The sequence below is a fragment of the Belonocnema kinseyi genome, chromosome 3, assembly GCF_010883055.1.
Source record: "Belonocnema kinseyi isolate 2016_QV_RU_SX_M_011 chromosome 3, B_treatae_v1, whole genome shotgun sequence".
Taxonomy (NCBI): Eukaryota; Metazoa; Arthropoda; class Insecta; order Hymenoptera; family Cynipidae; genus Belonocnema; species Belonocnema kinseyi.
This window is the reverse complement of record NC_046659.1, coordinates 139,464,241-139,470,786: the sequence shown is the minus strand read 5'-3', so window position 1 is coordinate 139,470,786 and position 6,546 is coordinate 139,464,241.

The following is a 6,546-nucleotide window of genomic DNA, read 5'->3' as shown; positions in this document are numbered from 1 at the left end:
TAATATTATAAGTATAAAATATTTAATTAATATTAATGAATAGTTGACTAACTTTTAAGAGAAATAGTTCAACTTTCAACTAAACCAATTAGTTTTCAGCAAAAAAAGAGATACATTTGGAATAGAAAACATAAAAATAGTAAAATTTTTAAACAAAAAGTTAAACTTTCATGCAAAAAGCTAAATTGTGTACTAAAAAAGGCTCTTTAATAAAACACATGAATTTTGCACAAAAGAAATTTATTTTTCATCAAGACTAATTTTCTGTACAAAAAATTAATGTTTAATCGCAGTTAAATTTTCGACATAAAGGATTAATTTTCTACCAAGAAGGACAAGTATTCAATAAAATACAAATATTTTCAACTAAAAAAGATCACTTTTCAATGAAACATAGAATAGTTAAATTTGTGATTAAAAACATTAATTTTTAACCAAAAACGCAAATGAATTTTCTACAAAATAGTTAAATTTTCAGAAAACAAATTTATCCAACTAATAGATGTATCATAAACCAAAAAAAAACAAATGTTTAACAAAGTAGTTTCTCTTTCAACCCGAAAATATGAAAAAAAAACGTTAAAATTCTTTCGAATCGCTCTAAATTATTGAGATTAATTGAAAATTCCTTGGAATGTTTTAAAATATCCTAAAAAATTTTAAATCCTCTAAAACCTCTTGAAATTTCTCAAAGCTCTTCAAAATTCCTTACAATTTTGAGAATAGCTTAAAAGATTTCAAATCCTTTAAAATCTCATACTGAATTATTGAAATTAATTGAAAACGCCTTGGAATCTATTAAAATATCCTAAAATATATACCAAATCGTTTAAAATATCATATTAAATTACTGTAATCAATAGGAAATTCCTTGGAATCTTTTTAAATTCTCTCAAATTTTTCAAATCCTTTAAAATCTTTTGAAATACCTAGAAGTTTTTTTTAAGAGTTCTAAAGTACTTCGGAATTTTTTAAATAACCCTTCTAACATTTGTTTAGTTCATTAAAATTTCCTTAAATTACGAATATCAGTTGAAAATGTCTTGATATCTTTTAAAACATCCCCAAATATTTGAAATCCTTACAAATCTTTTGAAATCTTTTAAAATTTTTATAAGGTCTTGAAAATTCCTTGAAATTTCAAAAATACCCTGAAATATTTCAAATCCTTTAAAATCTCATTTTTGGGTAGGACGAATATGTTTAAATTTAATCGTAAAATATAAGAATCATAAGGAAAAAATTAAACTTTTCGAAAAACTGCAAATGAGGAGAAAAAAGTGAATAGACAAAATATTCTTATTGAATTCATTTATTTGTTTGATTGAGTAGTGATTATTAATTGTCTGTTGAACAAAAATGAATTTAATAAAAATATAACAATTAAGTTAGAACTGTAAATGCTAAATTATAAAAAGGGTACACAAATGAAAAACATGAGAAATCAGTAAGTAAAAAAGAGAACCAGATTGCTAACCAGATTTAACTTTGTTGAAACCAATGAGATTGCAATTTTTGAAAACTTGAAAATAGGCTCAACACAGAAATTGATTTGTTTTTGTTCACATAAGACAGGTAAAGCGCAAATTCAACTTCCTTGTTTTTTATGTTCTAATATTAAAAGGGCCAAAATTTAAAATTCAAGAATAACAAATTTTTAATTAACAATCATATTTGACAATTTTAAAACAAGTTCAATAAATTGATCAATTATTATATCTCACAGATAAAAGTAAAATAAATCATGCCTACCTTTAATTATTTCCTCGATGGACCAATAAGAATTTGACTTATTACGTTCAGCCGCCTAGGATATATTTTTTTGGAATTAAAGAGCATTCGATTCCAAGCAGTCGAAAGGATCGATATCGTGGTTTTTTAACCGCTTTTAGTCTATTCTTTTTTTAACAAATGTAAAAAGGTGTATTTTTCGAAAAATATTTCCTTCTCCAGCTTTAACCATTTTATTTTTATGAAGGAATTCTATAGGTATACATTATTTTTATACTTTTTGAAAGAAAAAAAATTCTCTGCTGTTTAATACTCATTAAAGTAGGTGCTCAAACCTATCAATCTGCAAAAATTTGTTAACGCTTAACATTTAGCTTCTTTTAAAATAATTGAAGACTTTTGAATATACAATATTCCTTCTCTCTTCTTCTACTAGTTTTACTTAACTGCTGAATATTGTTCTTTAAAAAAAAAAAAAAACTCATTTGAATCTTATTTGTGTAAAAATAGCTTCAGAGATAAAAGTATCCAGAAAATTCGTATTTCTACTGATTTCTGTTTCTTAACTTAAATTTTGTGTGATTTTTCTAAAACAAAATTTTGCAGCCAAATATGTTGCATAAGTTATCACGAAACATATAGGAGGAGAAAGAATTTTATTCTTAGAAAAATACGAAGATGACAAAGACAAATTTTCTACTTGTCAACATATTGGATTGATTTCAAGAGAATTTCTTAAATGTTTGCAATATTTTGCAGTAGAAATAGTTGAAAAAACTATTAAGACACATACGAACGTAAAGCTGAACGTTCACTGATTTGTAATTTTTCTTATATTTGTCCTTTGTAAAACGCGAGATAAGGGTTTGTCATCAAAGTAAGATTTTAATTCCTCTTGTATTTTCTATGGAAAAATCTACTTCAAACAGTTTTTAAGCCTTACTTCCATTCATGGTACAAGAATTAGTGCATTATTTTTCTGAAATCATGAAAAGTGTAAATAAATTTTCCCTTCTATGACATTTATTTTTTTTCGATTAGATTTTGCTTTCAAAGCAACAAATTTCTAGTTGTATTCATAAAAGGAAAAGTTACTTATAAAATAAAAAAAAACTTATATTTCAATCAAGCAGTATTATCTAAAACCGAGCAGGAATTTCACTTATAGGCAATTTTCCTAACATTTGGTATTTAAAAAAAAGAGAAAGGTTTATCGTAAAGATAAATTTCCATTTTAAAATTGTAAAGGTAGTTTTTCCAAGGCGAGAAATTATTTACAAATTTAATGATAGAAATTGATGTTTTAAATATTTTTTATGTAGTTTTTAAATGAAAAAGGCAAAGCTTCAGTTTAATTAAATACCAGAAATTGAACAGGAAAGATATCAGTTTGAGCGCGCCTAGGGTGCACAACTTTTGGTTCTCGCTTTTCCCGCTCGATAATATATTTACCTGGCGCTCGATCTTTGTGCATCGGCTATTTAAAGCTAAAGGAGAAAGCATCGACAATAGGAATTTGGTGATTGTGAATTCTCTTTTGTTAATGCTTCTTCGGCTTTAACAAGCACATTCCCATCACGTATCTCGTGCTTCGCTCTAGAGTTTGCCCCTGAAATTTTATATTATTCACATAAATGTATATTATTATAATTCATGACGTGTGTTGGTATTAAAACTGACGTAGTTTCATTCTCTAAACATTGTTCACTGTTCTTTGTATGATTTAAAATTCGCGCATACGCTGTAGGGCTTTAAAGATTTGAATAAATATAAACATATTTTTTGCAATTAATTTTAAATTCCCCTAAATTTCCTCCATTCTATTCATTCGATTGATTTTTTTCAAGTTCTTGTTTCATTCACATTGAAGTCTTTAAAACTCATCCTAAATTTGGAGGTATTTGATCAAATTCATTTAAATTCTCTTTACATTTTTCCCAAATAATTTTTTTATATATTATATTTATTTTTGAAGACATTGTCTAAAAACTATTTATCTTCTACGTTTCTCATTTTTTAAGAATGGTTGCGCATCAGATTCCTCAATTCAGAAAATCTGCCTTTAATACTTTAAATTATAATTTTTTCAGTTTTCATGATTGGAATTTCAAAAATTTTAATGAGAAAGAAGTCTTTTTGGAAAGTCAGGAAAAACCGGTAAATTCTGGTGCGCTAAAAATTAAAAAAAGGCCTGTCCTCTCGTATCTTGTGTCATTTTTACCAAAATTTACTTTTTTCATTGTTAATGTTATTTCTCACGATTAAAATGGAAACTACCTATCATATTAAAAAAAGCCAATAATACGAATCTTTTTGCTCTACTTTCAGTGAAAAAATTTCATCTATTCATGTTTTCTTAGCTTTTATCGTTTGTCGAAAAATTTAATTTTTTTATTTAAATGTTTTTTATAAATAAGAGAAAAACTACCTATCCTATAAAAACTGATTAATAACAAATTTCTAGATATTTGTTGGATGCACATTGTTTGTCTCAGCATGTTTTTCCTATCTGGCATAGCTTCACCGCAAAATGTAATCTTTGATTTTTGATTATTTTTTGTACGGTCATAATTTGAATTTTCAATTTTTCGAAAAAATTCGAAAAGTTGTAATGATAATCTTCTAGGACTAACGAAAAATAACAGTAAATAGACATACACATTTTGTAAAATTTTCTGAAAAATGTAGACAAATCCGAAGCAGGATTTTTAAAGATTATTGAACTAGTTACTTCTGGGTAAATATTAAGAATTTGGAAAAACCTTGTCTCCCATTTATATATTTTTGAAAACACTTATATTGAATCTTTATTTATAAAGTAAAAATAATACAAAGAGCACCACACAATTTCAATAACGCCAGCATAGATTCATAAACATTGTTTTGTATGCATAATATTAATAGATGTAGATTGTCTTCTTATTAACTAAATTATGAAATCTTCACATCAATAGGGATTTGAAATTATTCGGAAAATTTATAAATTATTTCTCTTTTTGGTATTTCGTGAAATCTTAAGCAATTATTGATATTGTTAAACTCGCGATTTTTCAAGAGATGGAGAATTCTTTGAAAACACGAAAATAATTTTTTTTAGCGGTATACTCTTTTATTGTGTGATAAATTTCATGAAGAAAATGTACAAAAATTCGACTCAGATATTACTAAAAGAAAATATAAAACGCAATACTTTGGTAGAGATGGGACTTTAGCAAAAGGATGTCTGTCTGTCTGTGAAATTGATAACTTTTGAAAAAATTAATCTATTAGGTTAGCCTTTGGTACACTCGTTAAGTGTCCTTAACGAAAGGTCAAGATCGTTAGCCAGACATTTTGGATGAAAATTCTAAAAGTGGGGAAATTTTCAATATTTTCGAGACCACTTTTTCCAAAATTCTAAAATTCTCTCTACGGTTATTCATAGTATTCAAAAATTCGAATAATTTATCCTTGTGACTTTTTCATTAAATCAAAAATTACCAGAGTTATAGCATTTACAATATTTTAACAAAAAAACACACACACACGAAAATGAACATTTTAAGCCTAATAACGCACGATATGAAAAATAGTCAAAAGCAGAAAAATGTTGTTTTTTGAATCTCCTACAAGACTATCAAAACAAATTTTTGAATTTTTTTGAAAAATCTAAAATTCAAATTTTGACACTATTCAAAATACTGTAAAAATCCAAAAATTACATTTCCAAAGCATTTGTTGAATTTTTAACGGTTTCAAAGTACGAAGTTTATTAGTGAGGAATATTAATAATAATATTGAATCGAATTTAAAAAGGACTACGAGTTAGCATCAAAAAAATTATTGTATTCATAAACTTGTTGTTAAAAATCTTTATGACTGCTTTTTTATAAAACACCTTCAAGCGTACAAAGAATTCAGGCGGATCGAATCGATTCCAAATGACACAGGGACTTGAAATCGCAGAGTCTCTCTAAAGAGAAATATGTTGTTATTTGAATAAAATAAGGCGATATGTATTTTTCTGATTTTTAAACAGAATTTTTTCTAAGAAATTATATGTATTTGAATCTTGGGCATTGTTTTTTAAAAAATCAGAATATTGTTCTTTAATCTCTATAACTTTTGGCAAAATATATTTGTAAAGTGGTTAGGCTTTGACAATTCACACAACAGCTGGATAGGTAAATCTGATATGTAATCAACTTTGTGCAATGTTGAATCAACTCTGTGCAATGTTTAATCAACTCTGTGCAATGTTAAATCAACTCCCTGCAATGTTGAATCAACTTTATGCAATGTTGAATCAACTCTGTGCAATATTGAATCAACGTTGAACCAACAGATTTTTTCTAAATAACCATGAGCTTATGTGTTTAATTTATATTACTTCTACGCTTGTACTAACTAGAGATGTAATGTTTTCATACATAAAAAGCAATTTATACCCACATATATACTGTCTTGTATTCAGTTAAAACTCTGATAAATACTATTTACAATTATTTACAATAAAAAACTCTTAAACTAATATTTATAACTATTCCTGTGCAAGAAGATCCAAAAGTTCCACATCACCATCGCTAAGGATATCATTATCATCATCATGATCATCGATATCCATAATCTTATAGTGGCCCCACGCGAGAGTATCGGTACTATTTACTAATAATAATCTCTTATCGTCGTAAGGGCTTAATATAATTTTCATTAGTTTAATCGTTTCCATATTGTGGAGTCTGGATCTGATGAGAAACTGTGTTCTGGATTGTACAATTAAGTTTCTGAGACATGCAATATAGTCTTCGAAGTTTATTGATTTCTTTATAACGGTAG